The 24022-nt window shown below is 36.4% G+C and overlaps 2 pseudogenes; one reads left to right on the forward strand and one right to left on the reverse strand.

The window, feature by feature from the left end:
- The first annotated feature begins 1804 nt into the window (after nucleotides 1-1804).
- On the forward strand, nucleotides 1805-14842 carry LOC135223863 (alpha-mannosidase 2C1-like; annotated as a pseudogene).
- A 4192-nt stretch (nucleotides 14843-19034) lies between these two features.
- On the reverse strand, nucleotides 19035-22317 carry LOC135224073 (protein LSM14 homolog A-like; annotated as a pseudogene).
- Nucleotides 22318-24022: the final 1705 nt, after the last annotated feature.

The raw sequence follows: 24022 nt of genomic DNA on the forward strand, positions 1-24022 counted from the left end.
ATTTTTTACCCTATCATGTTTTCTTACTCTGAATAGGCATATACTGCAGTTCGTCTCGACAACTTTAACGTTATTTTCATTCACATTCAAGAATCAAACTTCGCTTCCATAGAGGAGCACTGGCTTAACAAAAGGCCCGGACGGGAAACCCAAGGTTGCAGCGTATTGATGAGGGATTGTATAGGAAGGTACTAACTCTCTCTCTCTCTCTCTCGGTCTCTCTCTCTCTCTCTCTCTCTCTCTCTCTCTCTCTCTCTCATATGAATTAAGTGTAGTTGTTGAGTGTAATAAAAGACGAAAGGTTGAAGCTCTTGTATGGATTTTTATTTATTATTGGAAAAAGGTTAGAGCAGATGAAAGGATGGAGAGGAATTTAAAGCGATTTCAGAAAGGAAGGGATTTTAATTCTAGGATGCACAAGATTGATTGTAAGTAGGGATGGATAGTGAACTTTGTATACGGGATTTGATGTACTGCTAATGAGCTCTCTGTGTTGTGAAGGATGTAGTGGGTTTGTGAAAGTTGTCCACACGGGATTCTACATATATACAACTCTATATATGACAGACGTAAGCATAACTGTAGCAAATATTCCTGATTTCAAGTGGAAGTTTGTAACAAGATTATCAAGTTGATTTGTCAACATTGACCTTTATTCCTCGCTTGACAGAACTAAAATATAGCAAAGCAACAATTTCCTTAAACATTTATGGAAAATCTTTATTCCTCGTTCGAGCTTCTGAAGTTTCCATTCGTGTTTGATAATGAATAAATGGAGTACTTTTTTATTCATACAGACTTTGATATGGAGTGCTACCAACAGGAAGAGCACGAGTAATCTTATCTCTTGCATTTGCAAAAGTATATACCTCCCGATTGACGTAGAAACAAAGACCCTATTGTTTTCAAAAACCGAAATTGTTGATGCCATCACTAGCGGTTATTTTTATGTGGTAGTATTGTTTAAAGTGACGATACGAAAACTGTTGATTAGATATATTTTCTCATAACTCCTTTGACGATATGTTGTGTTGGGAGTTGGTAGTACTATCAGATCACGTATCCGTTTATCTTACTGATACGAGTTAATCTCTTGGTTCTGCATTGCTATTTATTGATGCTTTAGGATGGGCTACACTTACCATTACTATATAATGCAAACACCGCCACCCCCCTCCCCCCTACAGCATGGGTCTAAATATAGTCGATGTTGACTCAGGGGTTGATAGTACAAACCAAAGAGTCTTTAGAGGTTAATGTAGGCCTACTGAAGTTTTTTAAAGGAACGAAAAAAAATTAATGCATTATATGGAGCTTTTCAGTAACAGTAGTAGTTATAATCGTACTAATACATGTAGTACAGGAAGATGAGTCAAAATTAAATAAGCAATGACAAAAAGTAAAGTGAAATATATAAAAGTTAAGTATTAAAGTTACTATTTTTTATTTTCACTAATCTAGGAATGGAGTCGATGAGGTACCAAGAAGCAACGATGATATAGTTAAAATTCACAAGTCTGGACGTCCAAGCTTCCCCTTCCTTTCAAACAAACAAGCAAGCAAACACACACACTCACACACACACACACACACACACACACACACGCATAGAGACACCGGAGCCGTTAATTAAAATGTCCTAGGCTGACAATGCCATTTATCATCCATTGTAACTGGCGATTACGTTATCACGGCCCAAACACCGCAATATTTCCCTCTGGACAACAAAGGTACGACATGCGTCTTTACAAAGGGCGATAACACCACTTTTATAAAGCAAGGAAGCCGGATTCGACAGTATTCCGTCACGGAGTCGTCGAGCAAATTGCTCTCTCTGTCTCTGTCCCTCTCCTTTCCCACTCAACATGGCTGACCCTGGAGTCCAGGCGAGCATCCACAAGAACCTCAAGACGACGCTGCCGAGGATCAGCAATTTCATCAGCTCCAATCGCTTCCGGGAGGTGAATTTAGTGGGCAGGCTCTATCCGGATTCTAGACCCATTTGTGAGTAGTTCAACGACATACGTGTGTTTTAGGTGAAATAATCCTAATATTTAATGTTAATTTTTGTGTAATTATGTATTTTTAGGTAATTTTAAACTTCGTTATACTGAATTACAATTGGTCATTGAATACAAAGTATGGTTGGGCCTCTATACCGGGTACAAAAAGTATGTATTATAAAATAATCGCTTTAGAAATTCATGTTTTGTTTATTATCCTTTGACCATCGAATGTTAGATAATGTTAGAAAACGCCCTTTATAAGTGGATTTTGGTCAAAGTAATAGGCTAGCTGAATGAAGTCTCAAGGATTTTATAATTCTTTATTTCTATTTCAGGCTAATGCTTTCATGGTTTTTGCATAGTATTAATCATTTTCCAGAAAAAATGAACCTAATTTTAGATTTTTATCGTGTTTTACAGCTATCTTCTGTGTGTGTATGCGTATATGGAACACATTTGGTCCAAACATATGAATTAAATCAAAACAATTATTGTGCCAACAGCCTTGTCCCACTGGGCATTGCCGGGAGGGGAGGGGGCGTGGCAAGACTGGGTTTTCGATGACGTCATCAAACAGGAGTTCACGCCGGTGAAAATAGGAGATTCCTTCGGACCCACTTGGACCACGCACTGGTTCAAGCTCGAGTTCGAGATCCCAGAGGAATGGATTGGGAAGGAAGTTAGAATTCGGTGGGGGACAAATTCCGAAGCAACTGTTTGGAGTCATGATGGTCATGTTCTACAGGCGAGTTTTATTTATTTTTTTTTTTTTTCCTTTCGTGACTGCTAAAACTGATGAAGTATTACATGCTTTGTCTACTTAGCAGGTTCGTCAGTAACGTGTTGAATCGCCATATAATATATATATATATATATATATATATATATATATCTATATATATATATATAGATATATATATATATATATAATATATATGTATGTATGTATGTATATTTCATCCTTCACTTTCCGTTTGTGTGCGTGTTCTTTTTCACTTCCTGCATGTGTGTGCTATCTCTCGCTTCCTGTATGTGTGAGGGTTCTCTTGCTCTTTCGGTATGTGCGTTTTCTCTCTCTCACTTCCTGTAAGTGTGTGTGCACTCTTTCACTTCATGTATGCGCGCATGTTCTCTCTTACTTCCTGTATGTGTGCGTGTTCTCTCTCACTTCCTGCATGTGTGTGGGCATGTATATGCATACAGAGAGAGGGTGCAGCAAGCTTTTGCAAGTGACCTATGACCTAATATTCAAACGTTTGATTTATTTACAGGGATTGTCTACCGGAGATCCTGATGCTAAGAGACCCGACTACCCAATAACAAGGAGCTATGAAGGGCAAGCTGGTCCTCAGGTCTTTTATATTGAAATGGCAGCCAATAAACTTCTTGGTGCTCCTCTGGTGATCAGATTGGTGAGTTATTTGTTGCTGAACATCAGGTGAAGTTTGTCAATAATACGTATACCTTATTGATTCTTAATAGAAACCAGCTGAGATATAGTACCTATCTCAGATACATTTGGTGAACATAATTCTAAATATTGTTACATATGTCATGTCTCCAGCTGAATGAGGCATCCAAATTCTTGTTTTGACGCTCTGTGGCATGTCTTTGGATGCACACATATATGCCATAGTATTTCTCGTCTAGCTACGACATTTTAAAGTTCGTATGATAAGCTTTTTTGTGTTATTTTACTGTGGTAATGTATCAGTACCTGTATAGGAATACCACTGTGACCTCAGTATTCCTCTTGTATTTTCAGATCCTCCTGACCCAAACTTGATGTTTACTCTAAGTCTAGCTGAGATTGCCATGCTGGACTCGACGGTGTATCAGTTAACCCATGACCTAGAAGTCTTATATCAACTAGCAAATGAGTTGAATTCCAGACCAAGAGAGGATACCAAGCCATGTACACTGCAGAACCAATGGTGAATACAGCATAGCTGGTGATGACAGGTAAGCTTAGTTTTGGTTGAAATTAGCAACAGAAGAGGTCATCAATCGTGCTGATGTGCTGTCGAACTTTTCGGTTCCAGATGCCATTTATAGGCCTCACACCTTTGGACAGTGGATCAGTCTCCCTGAGGAGCTAGTGCAATTAGAACATCAAAGTTCAAGCAAATATGTATAATGTAATGCACTACTACCCTGCAACAATTCACCTTATATTTTACTAATTTATTTATACGGTATTTTTATTGTATTAATTTATCTTTTTCTCTTTTATAATACTACGTGATCTCATCTTTCTGTATTTCTTATAACTGTATCTTCTGTAACTACTTTCAGATGAACACCATATTCTATGGAAACTTGAATTTCAAGACAATGGCCCCTTATCCGAAATGAATAGGAGTCATCTTCTGAATGATAATAATGTTAGGCTGTAGGATGAAGGTATAAAAAAAAGGTTTAGATAGTATTTTAATATTTTCGTCAAGTATACCTCCCACTTTTGTTCATACCCGTCCAGTTGACAATGTCAGTTTCCAAAAAAGACTGGAAATGCAAGAGCTTTTGGGAAAATTAGACTGGCCTTCTAACCACTGCTTCTCATCTAACAATTTGGGATTACTCTAACTGTGTGACAGTTGGTAAAATTATGTTCAGTATGCAGAAATTATTTTTAATTTTGCTATACTTATGGTTTCAGTGGTGCCATAGCCCTGGCTGAGCAGTATTTTGCCAAAGGAAATGGAGCTCGTTGTCACACACTAGCAGCCATAGGGAACTGCCACTTAGACACAGCATGGCTGTGGCCATATTCTGAAACCAAGAGAAAAGTAGCTCGAAGCTTTGCTTCTCAATTGAAGATCATGGAAAATTACCCTGAGCATATCTTTGTAGCATCACAGGTAAGCTTGCCCCTACTTTTAACATTTTTTATTTTATAGTTGTATGGGGGAGAATGGTCTAAGTATGGTAAGAATAAAAGGTCGTGTAAATTTAATATGGTGAATGTTTGTAATGAGAAGGAGTCGGATTTTAATTCATTGTTACTTTCTGACTATAAACTGTCGTTGATGGATTTAGTTTGTGTTCTTAATGAATTTCTTATGTGTGTTATGTCTGGGACAAGGTGTTCTCACAGTTTATTAAATTAAGGGTCTGGTTTTATATCTTCTAACAACTGCTTTACTTATTTAATCAGTGATTTCCCATTCAGTTTGTCCACTATCGAACCAACCATCAAGCAGAACTTTGTATCTATAAAAGAACAAAAAAAAAGGACAAATTCTTGTTTAGTGCTAAATTCATGCGCGGGTTAGTTCCTTGATGTGAAAATTGAGAATAAATTCTGTTTACTATCATACTGGAGAGGTTGTCCTCAGAAACTGAGACCTGTATTTAAGAAAAAAAAAAAAAATAAGGAATTTTATGTTTTTATCGTTCACTTTTATTGATCTTTATTGCCAGTTTAAATCTGTTCCCTGCATCTGTAAATTGTTTCTATTATTATAAAGCTTTCAGTTCTAATGAATAGCTATGAGTATACATTGGTGTCTCTACTATCTTAATTTTCAGAAAACAAAATACGTATAGGTAAACCTTATGATAGCATTTTAGTATATTCAAGGAAGATTATCTATAGTAGTGTTGGTTTAAACTGATAGTGTAAATTAGATGAATACGTGGTTACTGATTTTTTTCAATCTCACTGAATAGGCACAACAGTGGGCTTGGTGTAAAGAGTACTGCCCAGAATTGTATGAGAGGGTGAAAGAACAAGTTGCAGCAGGGAAATTTTTACCAGTGGGATCAACGTGGATTGAAATGGATGGGAATATTCCCAGCGGGGAATCGTTCATCAGACAGTTTCTTTTCTTTGGGCAAAAATTTTACCAACAAGAATTGGGCATGACCTGCAAGGAGTTCTGGCTTCCTGATACCTTTGGTTACTCAGCACAAATCCCGGGTCTTATGAAGGTTAGAATATTATAAAGCTTATTTAATTTTAGTTAAAAAGTTTATTTAAGTAGTACTGTACATTGATGAACAGCCTCGTGTTAAAAAGGATTATTTTGTGTTTGAATGAGAAAGTATTCAGATATATTTAATTGTAAATTGTATGGAAAATTTTGTTGAAAATTTGTCGATTATATACAGCACAATCCTCTGAAGGGATGTGCACCCATATAAGAGACCCTTGTTGGTATCTGATTAGCCAACTTCTTTGTGGTACAAAACACCAAATCCAGAACCAGTGTTTAAGAATTACTTTTTGTTACAGAATACTGCATACGCACTGTATACGTATCTGAAAATAATACATACACCATCAACAGCATTTTGGTCTCTATACAATACATACGTACTTTCTTGGAATCTTAGTAGCCCTTTGTATACATTTAATGTAACAGATATCAACATTAGCATTATTTGTTCATGTTGTAGTCTCGTCTCTGTTCCTTGTGAGTAGTAGTACTTTATTCACCAGTACGTATGTTGTTTTTAGGCTCAAGTGTTTAACGAGATTTTTGTTTAACTACATATCTTTGTTAGGGCTCTCTTTTCATGGTATACTGACTGAGGTTACTTTTTCTATGACCTTCACTAAACCATATAAGATGCCTCCGGTTTTATTGTGTTCAGTGCTTTTTGTACTTTCTTTTGTAAGTTCACCCACCTTGTTCATACACTGTAATAACATAGTAGATATTTAATAGCTAGCATTCTGTATGTTCTTACCAGACTCCAGTGCAGTATTTAGATATCATTGAATTGCAAAAAAACAGCATTTGAAATACATACATACTTCCTTGCGCTTGGCAGCAAAGTGGACGATAGTTTTCCTCATGAAATTTTCCTCATGAAAACTGTTAGGAAATAACTTGGAATGAGTTGTTCCTTTGTAGTCTTATTTGTTTATTTGTGATATTCTTGTTCGTTTCTATGCATGCATAATTGTTCAAGTTAGCTCTCACCTCCTGGGCCCAGGAGGGGAGAGCTAACTTGAACAATTAGTGGAGGGTGAAGAACAACAACCTTTCCACAGTTATAAGCTATTGCTGCTCCACTTTGGGTTTCTTTTGCCATTAAGCTAAGTTTTCTAATTGAAATTTAAATATTGTACGTACAGTACAGTACAGTACAGTACATACTTATTAGCTTTGTTAATAAAACTTTGTAAAGCCTCTGTCCATAAACGTTTGGAACATTGCCAATAAATTCAAGTACTTCCTTCTTTTCCTTTCTGTAACAGTATTAGTATTGAATTGAAGGCCGTGTGTCTTGTCAGTGTCTCTTCCAAAAGGCGACTTTACATTCTTATCAGTACATAGATACTTGGCACCCTTATCAATAGAGCCTATGGTCCATTGTCCTGGTAGAGCTGAAGGTGAGAGTTTTTTCCAGATCATTTTGGTTACTTAAGCTTTTCTGGCTAAAGCCAAACTTTTGGTTTGGAAATAGTTCCATGCTTCCATTTTTCCGACTCCTGTGGGCCTCAATACCTGAGTGGTTTTTATCACTTCATTGAGAGTTACGTAAACTGCCTATATTACATACTATTTTACATTTCCTTCTGTTTGATGTCTTTCCATTGGGTTTGAGCTAGATAATGGCCTCAAGTAGCGTATCTCATCAGCCTGTGCATTTGAAGAAGAGAATAAAATTAGAAATAAAGACTAGGTTAGTCTGCGGAATGTGTCAACTATGAAAGTAAATTGAGATGGTGGTACTAGTAATATAGTATGAAAACAGTGGAGACCCTGAGGCATTTGATGCCTAGTAAAAAAATGTTTGACTTATTGTTCCACCCATGGTTGCTAAATGATTAATTAAAACACTCCTTTTTCTGTACTTATAAACTAAATCTTAATAGGATATGTATTCATCTTTTAAAGCATGTTGGATTAGAACGGTTTTTGACCCAGAAGATGAGTTGGAGCCTGGTTAATAAATTTCCCCATCACAACTTTATTTGGGAAGGAATAGATGGCAGTACTGTTTTAGCTCATTTTCCTCCAGGAGATTCATACCATATGAATCTAACGTAAGTTTAAGTATCGTATTGTTTTTGTGAGTGCAATTGGTACTGTATGTGATTGGTGAGTCCAGTTATTTTGGTATCTATTTCTCATAAGTTGCAGGGGATATTAAAAATAAATGTATTGCTTTTGCTTATACGTATATCATCGGGCACCTAGTTTAATGTTGCAAGTATGTAATTAATGTATTTCTTAGAAGTCTGAATATATTTACATACTAAATATTGAGATTGTATATACTACCAGTGTGATGTTTGCAAATTCACTTTTAAAGCAAATATTAACTGGATGTTCTGCAGGGTAGAGGAGGCCTTATGGACTGAGAAGAACTTGCAGGACAAGGGCAGAGCAGGAATTTCTGCTTTCCTTTTTGGTTTTGGTGACGGAGGTGGAGGCCCAACACAGGACATGATGGAAAGACGCCCAGGAGATTAGCCCGATTTACTGATGGCTGCCCAAAGTAAATATGAGATTCTTTCCTGGAAAGCTACACCATCATTTATTCTTGATTGGTTAAATATATAGCCACAAGTCTGGGAGAAAAATATGTTTACTACAGTCATCCATAGCTCATACATATACTGTCCATTTTTGCATAGAGATTATATTGCCCTAGTTTCATTTTACTTTGCTTTTCTCCTTTTGTATAATGCCTGGCTTTTTTTTTTTTTTTTTTAGTACCAATAGGCTTATTGATGATTGCCCACTTATTGGGTCAGTTAATTATTCATATGACACTCACTAAAATCTTGGTATCAGTATATATTCAATGCAGTGGTGCGTTATCTTCTTATTGGAAGATAAGAACAGTTCTGATCATTTTTAATGTTAGTTTATGCCATGTAGGTTAGGGGTAACGTAGTAGCTATCTAATGCAGCGTTTGTTGTCAACCAGGATGGAAATGATGACCCCTGACCAGATGTTTGAGCGCTTAGAATCAGAGAAGCACAACTTCTGTCGATGGGTTGGCGAGCTATTCCTTGAACTTCACAATGGGACTTACACAACCCAGGCTGCCATGAAGAGACTTTGTCAGGAAAGTAGAATTTGCCCTGAGAGATGCAGAATTTTATTTGTCGATGGCCGTTGGTTTGCTAGGAATATCAGTTACTTCACCACTCCTTCAACAGTAAGTATTTGATGGTACATTTGTTAACTTGTGTTTCCCAAATATTCAGTTATGTATTGGTATTAACTTGATGTTACAGCATCTTATGGAAAAATATGTAATCATAATATGGCATTCAAACAATAATTTGTTTCATATGGTTACCTTTCCAGATCGCTGGCAGACCTGGAAATAAGCTGGAAGAAAGTGCTTCTCAACCAGTTCCATGATGTGATTCCAGGCTCTTCAATTGAAATTGTATATCCTCAAGCTGAGGAATTATACAATGAGGCCCTGTTAACAGCTACCTCTGTTAGAGATGAGGCCATTAAGGCAATATTTGGTAAAACAAAAAAAAAAAAAAAAAAAAAAAAAAAAAAAAAAAAAAAAAAAAAAAAAAAAAAAGCTAGTTTTTTTTTTCTTATTTTTTCAATGTGGTTATACAATATTAAAGAAGTAAGAAAAATTTGAATCAGTATGTAAGTGTTTTTGTATCATTTATTGGGTATGTTTGCATTTTCCTTTTGATAAGCCGTTACTTGGTTACCTGTATGATAAAGTGGATGTTACTTACCTTACTTTACACATTTAGCACCATTTAATGTAGAACATTATTATCAACCTTGAGGAGATGGCAAACCACAAGTGCATTAACAATATATTGTGTGGAGTACCCCTTAGTTTAACATTTGTTTTACTTTAGGAGATACCGTGACAACGTCACACGTGGTGGTTAATAGTTTACAGTGGTCAAGGGATGAAGTGTTGAAGCTCCCAGTTGGAACCGTGAAACCAGGGCTGTCACACAAAGATACAAGATGGTGCTGAAGAGTATGTCCTTGTCTCTGCTCCATCTATGGGATATTCCTTGGTTGAAGCAGGAACACCTCCCTTCCCTGTCACTGTCAGTAAGTATACATGAGACAACAAATTTCTTCTTTCATTCTACTCCATCAAGGAAGCTAGAATGCATCACGTCCAGGGAAAAGTTTGGAAATTACCAGGTGTGGTTGCTAGAGTAAACTGATTTACTCTGGAACAGTCGTGTGGCTTGATTCAAACATGCCAGGTAAAGGCAATTTTAAATTAAAATAATTTAATTTTAAAATAGAGAAATATTGTACTACTACAAATAATTGTACATGATTGAAGTCTGTGCTTTAATGGTTGCAGAAAGTAACAAGTAAGTGCTGCTTCTATGTTTTGCTTTATCTTGAGATTACATATCACTGTTATTGAGAACAAATGAATAATGATGATAGAGATTTGAAAGAAATGATGATATACTCAGACTTAAATGAATTATGTTGTCTGGTATGAATTTAGTTTTTAAGTTTTCACATTTATTTGTCGTTGCAGATGAAGTGGATAATGTATTTGTATTGGACAATGGTATCGTGCAAGCTGAAATTACCTCCACTGGACAGCTTATCAGTCTAAAAGTGGCTGCAGATGACCGTGATGTTTTCCGTCACACGGATGGTACCCAGTTATTTGGGAACCAGGTAACAATCTTTGATGATGAGCCTTTGTAACTGGATGCATGGGACGTCATGGACTACCACCTTGAAACTCCAGAAGTTGTGAATGCTAAAGATGTAAGTTTATTTACACGGCCTATCTTTGCCACGGTAAATTTTATACATTATTTAGTGGATACAACTCCATATAATGTCAGCACTATGCATTAGTCATTAATTAACAGCAGATATTATTTTACCAAAGCCTCTGTTCAAGAAAATTATGTTTTCTGGGGTATAGTATCTAATTAACCAGCATAAGCAAATAAAGTTTGTAAATTGAGGATAGACAACAAATTACTGAACTTTATTTTCAAAACATTCATATGGCTTTTCAGCAGGAAGGTGCTTTTGTGTATATTTATAAAAATTTATTGTACTGAACAAGATAAAAAAGAAATTGTTACTTTCTTTACAGAGCACATACTCCATTACACCAGTAACCATTGTTGAAAGTGGGCCACTCTTGGTAAAGCTCCGATGGGGAGTCGAATTAAGCAAGTCTTCTTCCTTTACCCAAGAAATAGAACTTGCTGCTGCTTCTCACTACCTCTCCTTCAGCACATCAGTCTCCTGGCATGAGGACCACAAAATCCTCAAAACTGTGTTTGATACAGGTATTCAGACTAACAAGGCAAATTTTGATATTCAGTTTGGTCATCTGCAAAGGCCAACTCATATGAATACCTCTTGGGATACTGCCAGATATGAAGTTTGTGGCCACAAGTAAGTATTGTGCATACAGTCACCCAATGTAAAGCTGCTTAAAATACAACCATAATTCATGTCTTCTATTAAAATACTTGTGTGGACACAGAATTTGTCACCTAAACAAGTTGATAGTGTAGCTGGGAAAATCTGCAAATTGGTTTATACTAGGAAAACAGAGGATACCAGCAAAATGCTTTTGGTTTTCATAAATGTATTACAGGCTTGATAAAAAGTAATTGGCTAAAATAACATTAATTGTTTGGGTTGTATGACTATTTCGACATTTCAGCTGGGATCATGTAGTAACAATGTTTTTCTTGATTAGGTGGGCTGATATATCTGAACCAGACTGGGGTTTTGCCATTCTGAATGAAAGCAAATATGGCTGGATGGCCCGTGGTCATCAACTCTCTCTCTCTCTCTCTTACGATCTCCGAAAGCACCTGATTACACAGCAGACATGAAAGATCATTCCTTCAAGTATGCTGTTATGCCTCACAAGGGTAAGTTTTCTGTTCTTGATTTGGGGGACCATTAATTCCTTATTCTTTCATTTCTGTAATAATGTTCATGTATTAGTCATCATGTTCTGTAATCTGTAAATAGAGGCACAAGTTTTGCAGGGTTTAATGTAAGTACATATTGTATTTCCAATTAGAAGTGTGTAAAGGCATCATACCTTTAACATGAATGAATAATGAGCAACTATACTCAGTTTTTTTTCATCTGTCCATCTGCCTGTGGTGTTTCCGTATGGTAACACTGCGTCCCGGGCTTTAGATAGTTACATTCAGCTCACATTCAACAATAATAATATCCTATTTCGAATATTAACAGTGTACTTCGCATACAATAAATTATTAAAACACTTTTCAGTAGCAAATGTACACCCAGATATCCTTTTATTTACCTAAAACTTACACATACCGTAACTATTTAAAGCCCGGGACGCAAATGTACCATACAAAAACACCACGGGCAGATGGAAAAAAAACAGAGTTTAGTGCCATCTTCCAGTTTGTTGAAGCATCATAAAGCTGGATTAATCCCACCACTTCCTAAAAAACATGTTTTGAATATGCTCGACTTAAAACTATACTCTGTATTCCTTCATTTCTTTCTAGTTTAATTTCAGTGTGCTGTTTTATACTTCTGTATTTTTATCGTTTTATCTTTTACCTCCATGTACCAATTCAAGGGGATAAGTTATACAGTGTTTACTTTGTTAGATATGACAATCTTTCTGAGCATGTGAAATTTTCAAATAAATTTTTTTTTCTGATGCTTCATTATAATTTTTCTAATACATAACTCTCCTCATAAGAGTGATGACAAGTTCTAGCAAGTGTTATTAATGGTATTAAAAGTATAAATTTACATTTTTGGGGTACAAGAAGTGAGTCTTTTATTTCATTGGAAATGTTGCGTTTTCTAGTTGGGTCTTTCTTTTCTTTAATTAAGTCGTTAGCTGAAGACCCCAACAAGGCTATTAACCCAAGAACTTTCCATGCATCACCGTGAAGGTAATGTCAGCTTTTCACTTTATAGGAATGAGATGTAAAACAAGCTCTCTCTTCTCCTGTTATGAATGTCTGCCTAACCTTACATTGTCTATTTCTTGATTTACCTCATCTTTCCATGTTTACCTGAGATTACTTTCTGCCACAGCACAGCAAGGGGAGGGCAAGAGTTATAGCTGTCTGTCTAGTGAAGTCTCATAAGTTTTAATTTGCCTGACCTGGAAATAAGTGTTGCAAAAGATTCAAGGATGGTGTTCCCAGGCCCATCACCCCTCCTTTGTAACAAAGGTCATGAAGGATGTGCCAGTCTTCCTTTCACCAAGAGATTTTTACATGTTGCCTATGGAAATGGACGTTTGCAGAGGGGCTTGCCCTCCTGAATAAGCAAGCATTGGTTGTAGGGGAAACAGCACTCTTCCTAATATTAGGGGCTAGAACTTAAGATTTTCTTTTGTGGCAAAATGCTGTCCGTCCCTAGATTTTATTTTATTTTTTTTATGGCGAGATTTTGTTTGTTTGTATGGTGTTTTTAAGTTGCATGGAACCAGTGGTTATTCAGCAACGGGACAAACGGCTTTACGTGACTTCCGAACCACGTCTTGAGTTCATTTTGCAGATTAATGTATTTGCTAGAATTACACTTGTGGATCAAAGGTCTTTCTCTTATGCTAGAATTACACTTATGGATCAAAGGTCTTACTCCTATTACTTTCAGGTACCCTACAGGAAGCACAAGTAGTGCGACGGGCGTACGAGTTCAACAATCCTCTCTTGAAATTTGATTTGCCATTGGATGTGTGAGTACATACTGTGCTACAATTACTGTAAGCAGGGGCACCTGCAGCAATTTTTCCAAAGGGGCAGGCAAATCTTAATTCAAACATGGATAGTTTCCGATATCAAGCGACAAACACTTTTGATCCCCTTGAACTAACAGGTTAATTCCATAAACAGTAAATCAGTGCCTACATCTCTCTAATGAATAAAGCTATATAGTAAATAAATTTTTGGCAGGATTTTAGTGAAAGGCAAGGGCCCTTGGTGTGGGCACCCATGACTATAAGTTCCTTTCATCAGAAGCTTAAAACCTGAATGGTTGCAACTGTCAGGTTCAGATTTTTAATTTCTAAGTTTTTCTGAAAAAGAAGCCTGTTAATCATCAAAATATCTTAAGCCTTTTACTTCTGTAAGAAAATAGCAAAGGAGCACCTCTTAAGTTTTCATTCATAAATAGGGCAAGCTATTCGAGATGCACCTTTGTGAAGGTTTATTAGTTTTAGAAATAGTATAGTACAACTGGAGTGTTGGATCTAAGAATTTTAGGTAATTTACACCACTGTAGATATTTTGTATGTTCTTCAATTAATGTTAAATGGTTGATTATTATTCTTTATTATTATAGGACTTTTGAAGATTCCTGGGTGAGTGTAGAGGGAGATGGGCAGTCCTCCATACAATCAAACCTGCTGATGATGGCTCAGGAGACATCATCATTCGCATGTTTGAGAGCCATGGCTGTAAATCAAAAATAACGTAAGTTGTCTTTAAATATACCTGCAAAAACTATTTCGTAAAAGCAAGAGACTGAAGAATTTGCAATAGTTGTCCGGTTTAAACCCTTTAATAGTAAAATGGCACAGCATTTATTTTATTTTATTTTACTAGTTTGCATTTGCTTTGAATCTTCATACAGTACCAGATTATAACGTATATGAATTTGGATAGTGATTTGTTATTTTTGTAGGCTTTTCCTTTCAATAAGCAACCTTTCTTGCTTCTATTAAAAATAATTTTTGAAATTATTAGCCTGTTCTTCTAATTAAAATGTGAATCAATTTCAGTGTGAAGCTGTCAATTGCACTAGCCTCTGTCAAAGAAAGCAATGGAATGGAAGCTTCAGGAGTTGATGTTCCTTTCTCTGAAGAAGGAGGGATAACGCTTATTCCTCTTAGCTTTACACCATTTTCCATTAAAGCCCTGAGGTTAGCACCTGGCACAGCTACCAGTGTGCTTCAGTGAAAATGAAGATCTACTAATACTATCCACAGTTATATTTTCAAGATAAATTCCTAAGAGCGCTTTTGGGAATCTGTTCAATTGAAAAGGGGAATTGACAAATTCTTGAAAGCTCTGTAGAATCTTAAAAAAATATGTACCCATACATACTAGATATGTTTCTCCAGTTCCAGACTTTACGTACTGTGGAGCGAGTACCTTTCACCTTTTTTCTGCATTAGTTTATTAAACAATGTATCAGCAAAATCTCCAACCACTGTTTTTGAAACTCCTGCTAATGAGTCATAATTTTATTGAAAATTTATGGAAGCAGTTTAGTTTAAAATAGGATTAAAGATGCTTGGGACAACCAAGTAGTATGTAATTATGGTCTGAAAAATAGAGTATGTATAGACCAGAGTTGGTTTCTCTCTCATAACATCACTGGTAATTAACAAATTACTTCTTACATATTTGGTAGATGTCCATTAGCTGTTGAATGTTTACTATAAATTTCATGAAAAATTATTACAACTTCTGGTAAAACCCAATAATAAAAATTTCAGAATTCTAAATTATTTAGCTGGTCCTTATTTGTCTTGGAGTGTACAATGAACATCAGTAACCAAGACACATGAATTTTATGTTGTAACGTGTCTAATACAGTAGTAGTTCTTTAAATTTGTAAAATCAATACACAAGCTTACACACACACTTGCTCTCCTATACATGTCTGGGTTTGCTGGAAAAGAGAAGCTCGAGGACAAGCTCCACTGGCCAAGAAAACTTGAGATCATATAAGGAAAATGTACTCTAAATTTTTTAAGGTCAGCTGCAATTAAAAAGCAAGCGACAAAATACCTTATACACTTACCAAGCAGCACAACCTGTTTGCATGGAGATTCACCCAAATTAGGTGCAGCAAATGTGGGAATGACGGATGGAAGGACTAACGACTAGAACACATTCAAATAAGAAGGGAAGGGCGAGTATGTGTCATGAACAAGTGGTCAGATAAGGCAATCATAAACTGATAATGAGGCAAACCCTAAGTCAGGGAATGGACGAAGTTTAGGTAAAAGGTCATGTACTGGGACCAACGAGGTTAATCAACACTGTCTGTAACAAATTGGGATATTCCCGCAAGCAGAATAGTATGTATACCGTTTACTATATTCACCAAAAATCTGTCAAATCTCTCTTGTATACAATTTGCCTACTCGGTATGTGATGTGGCTATTCATTTTAATCACGTTTCCAGCACCTTGGGAGTTGGATGAAAGCTATTAGTCTGTTGGGTGAAACGCAAGTAGAACGAGAAAGCAGCAGCAGCAGCGCCGACGTCCATAGACTTGAGCAACTCTTAACAATGTTGAGGGCAAGTCATTGTAGGGATGCAGATGCGAGGTGGCAAGATAAAATTTTCTCCCAAGGGTCATATTCCTCCATATATTAGCCCCTCCTGAAAATGTCAATATCAAACTATAGGCAATTTTTAATGCATCCTCAAATTGTACAAGGAAGCCAAGAAACTTCAATAAAAATTTTGGGGAATCCTGGCCTTCTGAAAAAATTTTCATTCTTTATCATGCAACTGCAGTCAGTCAAGTACATCCTTGATCACCTCAAGTGACCACCTCATTATCCTAACAAATGCCTTCATCTTGGGGAATGGCTGTAAAACTGGAATGTTAATAGCCCAATTTTCCCTCTCAATGCTTAACTCTGACTAAGGAACTTAGTGTACATACAATGAGGTTGACCCAATTAGTTTTTACCGTTTAGAACTCCTCCACCATCCAGCCAGAGCAACCAATGGGAAATTGGAAATACAACCTTTTGTCCGACACTAAGGTTCAAGCATTGAATCAATGAAGGGTTGTGACAAAGGACAAAACTTTGGATGTTACCACCCCAGCTTTCCATGGCCAAACCATTAAGTTATAAAGCGTGCAAAGTTAAGGGTCAACAAATGCTGCTGCAAACATTTGGTAAAGGCTACAATTCACCACGTAAGTGCACCGACAGCACCACTCCCATTTTCGAGCCAACAGGAACATGAGCTCCACCCAGTAAGGCGCCTCCCAAAAGAGAAGAAATAGCTGATTCATGCCGATCTGCAATTCACAGTGCCAACGAGTGTCCATACTTGAGGCTGGGTAGATCCAGCTGGATCAGTTATGAGGCTGCAAGATGTGACAACCAACCAGACACCATTAGTGACCTGCTCAAAACTAGCCTAGATTTCAAATTCATTACATTTCAAACTAACCCCAAAATTACATGTGAAGAAAGATCACAACAAAAGTATACCAAAAGAGCTATTTTTACAATGCCTTTTATCCGCCAACATACGGTACTTTTGAATCACTTATGCTGGCACAATGGAGGGTCTCTGAAGTTTTGGCGCCATCTTACCGGAGCTTACTTTCACGATTCTTCAGTGTCCTAGTTCTCATCAAAATAGGTCAGTCATCCACTCACAAGGCACCAACCAGCTGCATGTTCTTCCTATCACATTACCCTGAGTGGTCTGAACATTTGCCAAGCACATTCTAATCTCCCACTCAATTAATATAAGAACTCATTTACTTGTTCTACACCATACACAGATACACATACTTTGCCTAGTCTGTTTTTCCTTACATTTACAACTCATTTTCCCTCAATGCATTATCGAGCAAGCTTTGTAAATCTTGCAATTCATTTGTTACTTACCTAACCCTTCGTTCATCTAGAATCTTTTTTCCCATTCCAAAACTTCAAGAGAACAAATGGTGGCATAACTTTCCTTAATGGCAACTTATAACAAATTCACTCTCTAAACCAGTCCTGTCCACACTAGCGGACACTTTTAGATGTATTTCTCTTGCTTCTGAAGCAGTTTTACCAGACAATTGCACCATTCTGGTTCAAAGCTTGTTGGTCAGTATATTTTGGAATGGGTTATGGAACAGAGTGCTTGCTAGAATTGACAGGCCTAACACTCCAACATGTTCTGCATTAATCATGGGCACTTTCAATTGACATAGCTTATTAATTTAAAATTTCTCACTGATGAAGACCTATAAACGGGTCTGACACTCGAACTTTTTCGAAGTAAGGATATAAGCCTTACTAAATTGTTCAGCCCAGCACTTGAGATTTTCAACTTTTGTAAAAATTTTATGGGCTACTCTTCAAAAATAAGGGTTTAAATTCAATGGTTTTAATCAGATACAATAAAATCAGCATTTTTTTCTGCCATATTATCCAACTACGTAATCTTGTGACAGGTACCTTTAACTTTTATAGCAATATTTTTTGTGCTACTATACCAACCAACACTCCTTTAATACAAGTAAAGTTTCTTCATACCTTAGAGGCAAAAAAACCCAGGTCTGGTGCTTTCCTGTTTATTGTAAAAATAGATGTTCAAAGCACTTCTTTTTCTGTGGAAGGTGATAACCACAAAACCTTTGACTTAGGTGGGATGTCCATTATCTATTCCCCTGTGTAATTAATCCAATGCTGCCGGATGCTTGACCAATGAAAACCAGGGACAGTAACTGTTCACAGAAACTGCAAACCACAATGAATTTAAAGCCTTGAAATTAGCTACACTCAATTCTTAACCACATAACGAATAATTCAATTTCATCTCATCCTGGAGCAATCGCTGCCTGCCCATATCAAAAGAAGGGGTTTATTGTTAAAACGCCCTGCAGTCATTTTTATCAAAGTGTAGCATGAATAAAATACTGTTAATCTTCCCACCCCCTGACATAAATACTGTTTACAACATTCCATTAACTTGGTGGCAGCTGCAGAGCTTTCATGAAGCACTATCAGTTTTCCATACACCAGGTTACAAGTATTTGTACATTTTATGTTTTTACAAACCATATTCCATACAAAAAAAATAAAAAGGAAAACAATGTAATCTGATGGGCTTCCTCTACTCTCCACAGCCCTTGGATGGACTGATGAAGGTTCTTGTACCTCAATAATATATAATTGAAAGTGCTCATTGCTCTATTAAAAAAAAAAAATTGAAACATTCCTGTTCACTGCCTCCAATATATACATATCTCTTTCCCATTTCCAACCTCTATCTGGTCCACACCCCTTGTTATATGCCAACATATTCCGTTTCCATTATCAATCCTAACCCTCCATTACAGTCACTATTCTTTTTCCAAATTGAAACGAGGACAAGTTTCCATTTAAATTCTTTGATCAAACTGTACAATATCTGACTCCAGATACCATATCCACATCTTGTTACACAACATCCATAAATAAAATCTCAATTTGTATTTTCTCTTCCAAAGAAAATAAAAAAAAATTATAGAGGTTCCTTTACAACAGAAAGAGCTTACTTGCATAATTCTAACAGTTTAGAACTTTTGACCTCATCAATAATACTGCACCTGTTACCACTGCTGCATTAAATGTACTAAGTAGTTACCACAAATTCCCTTAAGAAATGTCCAATTGCTATTATCATTGAAGCTTTGATTAGATCCTTTTAAAGAAGCAAATTAATCTTTTCTTTCAATGAATCCTTAAAAACTAAAAATAAAAAATTAATTTAGATTAAGTTTTGGTGCAGCTTTCTATTTACAACTACTTCGTTGGGGTCGAATTCCTGACTACCCCTCCTCGTTGTGACACTCCATTTACACCTCCTCTGGATGCACCTCTTCCTCCACGGTAACCAGTACTGCCACTGCCTCCACCACCCCCCCTAAAATAAACATTAAATATTAAAACTATTGCATAAAACTGCCACTTCCCACACAAAAAAAAAAAAACACTATCAAACAACCTCTTTACCATTACACTTCAAAAGGAAATTCTAAAAAAAAAAAAAAAAATATTTATTTCTGACAAATGACTAACCTGTAATATCCTTGGTTGTAGTTATAATTACGATATCCACCACGATAATAGCCCCCTCTTCCTCTTGGAAAGTAGCCTCTTCTTGCCGAGCTCACACCAAATGTCTCTACATTAATCTTTCTTTCGAGCCTCCAATCTGGACGTTGACTTTTCCTGCAATCAACCATGAACTTAGGTCCATCCTGGCCCAAATTAAACCACCTATGTATATTGTGGTCAAAGTTCCACAAAGATACTGGATAGATACTTGGGTGGTATTTGAACTTGGGACTACTCAGATTAACCAGTTTATTGTATTAACAGCTCAAGAAAATAACTAATAACCAAATAACCCATTCTTTCTCTTCATGCTTAAATCAACATTAATTTAATTTTAATTCTAAAGGGATATGTGAGAAAACAATGATGGCCCTGAATGTACAAGTAAAAACAGGGCAAAACATTTTTTCCCTCTAAAAGCATCTTGTCTGTCCCTGAACATACATCCTGACAATCCAAATTAAAACTGAAAATATCCAACTTCAAAAATTTCATACTTTGTAGCCTCATGCAGACTCCAAGGGCTATTAACTAATTTACGAGATTGTAAGTATCACATACTGAACCCTCAAGCACATCCCAATGAATACTAACCCATAAAAGTTCCCATAAAACAAAAAAAAAAACCCAATGACTTACCCTTTACTTCGTTCAATAGCTTCACAGGAGATGCTGTCAAAGAAAGATTTGCTCTTGTCATAAAAAGTTGCATGATCTTCAGTGGATTCATCTCCAGTGCCAGTTTCATGGCCAGAATCATCTTTCTTCTCCCCATTCTCAACTATCTTGGTCTTGGACAACTGATTCCTCATTCTTCAAACTCCTCATTGGCCTGTTTCAAAATCATATTCTTGTTCAAAGATCTGCTGATCCTGGAACTGTCTCTGTCTGTTTGCTTGGTTGAAACCTTGACCCTTCCTCTAGCACCTGTTGGTCTTCTTGTCCCACGACCACGACCCATCCCACCACCTCTGCCTTGGTACTGCATGGGATGATGCTGATACGGATAATGGTGTGATACTGATTTTGGCTGGCATTATGCTGCACTGGCTGCGACTGTTGTTGGTGGGGCTGGCTATTCTTTCTGTTGGATCCTACCTGGTTGCTGCTTCTCTGACCACTACAAAAAAAATTAAAATTATATAAGCATTTACAGGATGTAACTGCAACAATAACTTCTTTTTTGTTTGCATTTCATCAACTCAGCTCAGTGCTCAAGTTAAAATACCCTCAACCAAATGTCTCCTCATGAAGAACAAACAGAACTACTTTTGGGAGTTTCCTAATTTAAAAGTGTACAATTGATTTTTAGGCTATTTTCCATAATAAAAATTTTATAACCATATGTTATGTATAATTATTACCATAAATACTGAAAAGAACCACTAAGTTTATTTGCAGTAAAATGTTTTCAACAGATTCCAACATGTCCAAACAATGTTATTAAAATTTAATATTTTTCATAATTAACACATCTTAGAAAATACTAATGTTTAGAAACTACCAAGAAGCCTGGCACCAAATACATTCTGTTTAAAGCTGCTAAATAGTACTTTCAATCAACTAGTCCACTGTCCAAACCCACCCTTCCTGCTGCATTGGTCTTTGCCCTTGTGGCGATTTCTTTTTGTCATCTCTTGGAGGCGGAGAAACCCTGGGCCTGGACACCCGCATCAGATACAGGAGACTTTCGGGCAGTTGGGGGTAGAAGAACGTGACCCAACAATAATTTTCTGAAATTTAAAAACATTAAATGACACTTTTCAACCTTTAGCAGTAACTACTATGGTCCCCTACATTGGCTGGTCTTTCACTATCTTTTGTGATCTATTTATCTACATTCAAACACTAAATACTGCCTTACACAACTAGCTACATTAAGATTTATGTAATAAAAGGCCAAACCAAACTACTTATAGATAACGTTGAGTGGTTCTGGATTTCTAACAATTTCGAACTTCAACTAATATGTATACACAAAATGTAGGAATTCAGTTTTACAAACAGATTTAAGCAATATCGTCAGCTTCCACCCATTTTACATAAATTACAGATTCATCCATGGGCTTTCCATTTCATCAGTAAGCCCCTAAGATTACAATACTTCACCATTTAAAGAACATCAAGTGGGATCACAACCATTTAACTTGCATACTGTGACTTGTGCAGCACACACTGTAGGTGGTAAGTGTCTTGCGTTGCACTGTAGGATTCCACTTTTTCAGGTACATATCAGCCGTGCTGCCGTTTTTCTGGTCTCTTCCCCCACCCCCTCCCCCACCCTAGTTATCTATAACTTAGCTCTCTCATTTATTTTGATCATGAAAAAACACACTTTCAATAAGCCTGAGCCTTGATTTTTGACATTACTTCTACAATATATGTAATAATAGTCTAACACACTCCATTGCCCCTTCATTTATTACCACAACTAGGAACTAGTTATTTCAGTTATGGCACTTTCTACAACCCTACATTCCCCCAGAATCACTTCTTTCAGCCTTTACCATTCCACCAAAACCTAACTTCCTCCGCATACTTTTGGTGAATATAATTAATTTGTCCGAGATGATTAGAAGTGTGAAAATTAGTAAAAGTGTTGAAATAAATTGCTATACTAGTTATTATCTTTCTACAGTACAACCGGTTAAAATTTGCAAAAAAATATTTTGTTCACAACAAAAGCTTAATTGAACCCATTTTTTTTTTGAAGTTACGAAGTTATGATCAAAGACCGATACACAAATATAAGCTGTAGCAAAAAGTCTAAAAATCTTTTTGGGAGCTAACAACGATTTTTTGGGAGCTATACTACGCAAGTTATAGAACCTAAACATTATTTACCCTTTTGCATCTTCAAAACCTATTTAGCTATATAAAAGATAAAACTCGGACTAGAGAGCTACATTCAATCGACATTCTGATTAGGTGCGTTTTCAAAAGAAAATAAGATACTTAGGCTGAAACAGAGAGCGACATTTCAATTGACATTCTGATTAGGTTATGTTTCATAAAGAAAATAAGAATAATTAGGCTGTAAGTCTTTAAAGAAAGAAAAAAAAGAAAGAGAAAAAAAAAAAGTAGTTCAATATTTCTGTTTCGATAAAACTATCAGGCTATGGTTGAGGAGGAGACCAGACAAATTTTTAAGAACACATTTCCTTAAAAAAAAGAATAAGTTTATTGTAAAATGGTTTTATGGAACAGAAAAATTAAAACCCTCACAACAACAACAAACATCATATTACATTAACTTAGCCATAAGAAAAAATCGTGGCTCGAGATCTTCCAAGATTAATAAGAGTCCCATTCCAAACGCAGAATAAATAAAACGTTCAAGGCAATAAATCTACTCTCATTAAAGATAGCAAGCCAACATGACTTGCAGGTCATGTCCTCCTAGATAGAAATTATCAGCAACCATGAGGTCCTTCAGAAATAGAATAAACGTTGGCAGCGAGTCGAGAGGCCAAGTATAGACTCTTCAAAGACTGAAAATCAGGAATGTATACAAACTATAATTATTTTTAAAAAATCACATAGACAAATTGCCGTGGGAAGTTCAAATAAACTACACACCGCATAGATATAGATTTCAATGACTTTGAAATCAGGGAATTGCTGATGTGGGTGGCCACGCATTATTACGAAGCTCTATCAAAAGACTATACGAGGCATTGACATGTTAACTAATGTTGGTTCCCCAAACTCTTAAGAATATCAGACTGTCAGCACATCAAACTACGTACATATTTCTATCACCAAAACAAATGATTCCATTCTTATAATTTACCAAGGTTGTGGACAGGACCAAGTTTCACCATGACTGAGGTTAAGAGTCTGCTTTGCATCAGCCCTTAAGCTTAACAAAGACTGACCAGATGGCAGCAGCTTTCACCTGTAAGTTGGTGGACTGATCTACAAAAATTGAATTTTGGTTTTTTCTTCTTCAAATTAATTAATGTCTTTCCCACTGTCAAAACCCAAGCAAATGGTCTTCACAGTATCTTAACACCACAATGCCTTGAACCTTAAAGGTGATCACTTTCAAGGAGAGTACAGTAACCTGTAAAATGACAGCACTATCAACAATGCCTTCACCTAACTCATGAAAATAAAACTGTATGCAAAATACTGTAACGTATTTTAAACAACTTTGGACCTTCAAAAGGATTACGGATTTTTCCCCCAAATAGATATGTACTACTTCATGCGATACCAATAATTTCCTTGGAAATGGAA

This window comes from Macrobrachium nipponense, chromosome 10 (genome assembly GCF_015104395.2).
Source record: "Macrobrachium nipponense isolate FS-2020 chromosome 10, ASM1510439v2, whole genome shotgun sequence".
Classification (NCBI taxonomy): domain Eukaryota; kingdom Metazoa; phylum Arthropoda; class Malacostraca; order Decapoda; family Palaemonidae; genus Macrobrachium; species Macrobrachium nipponense.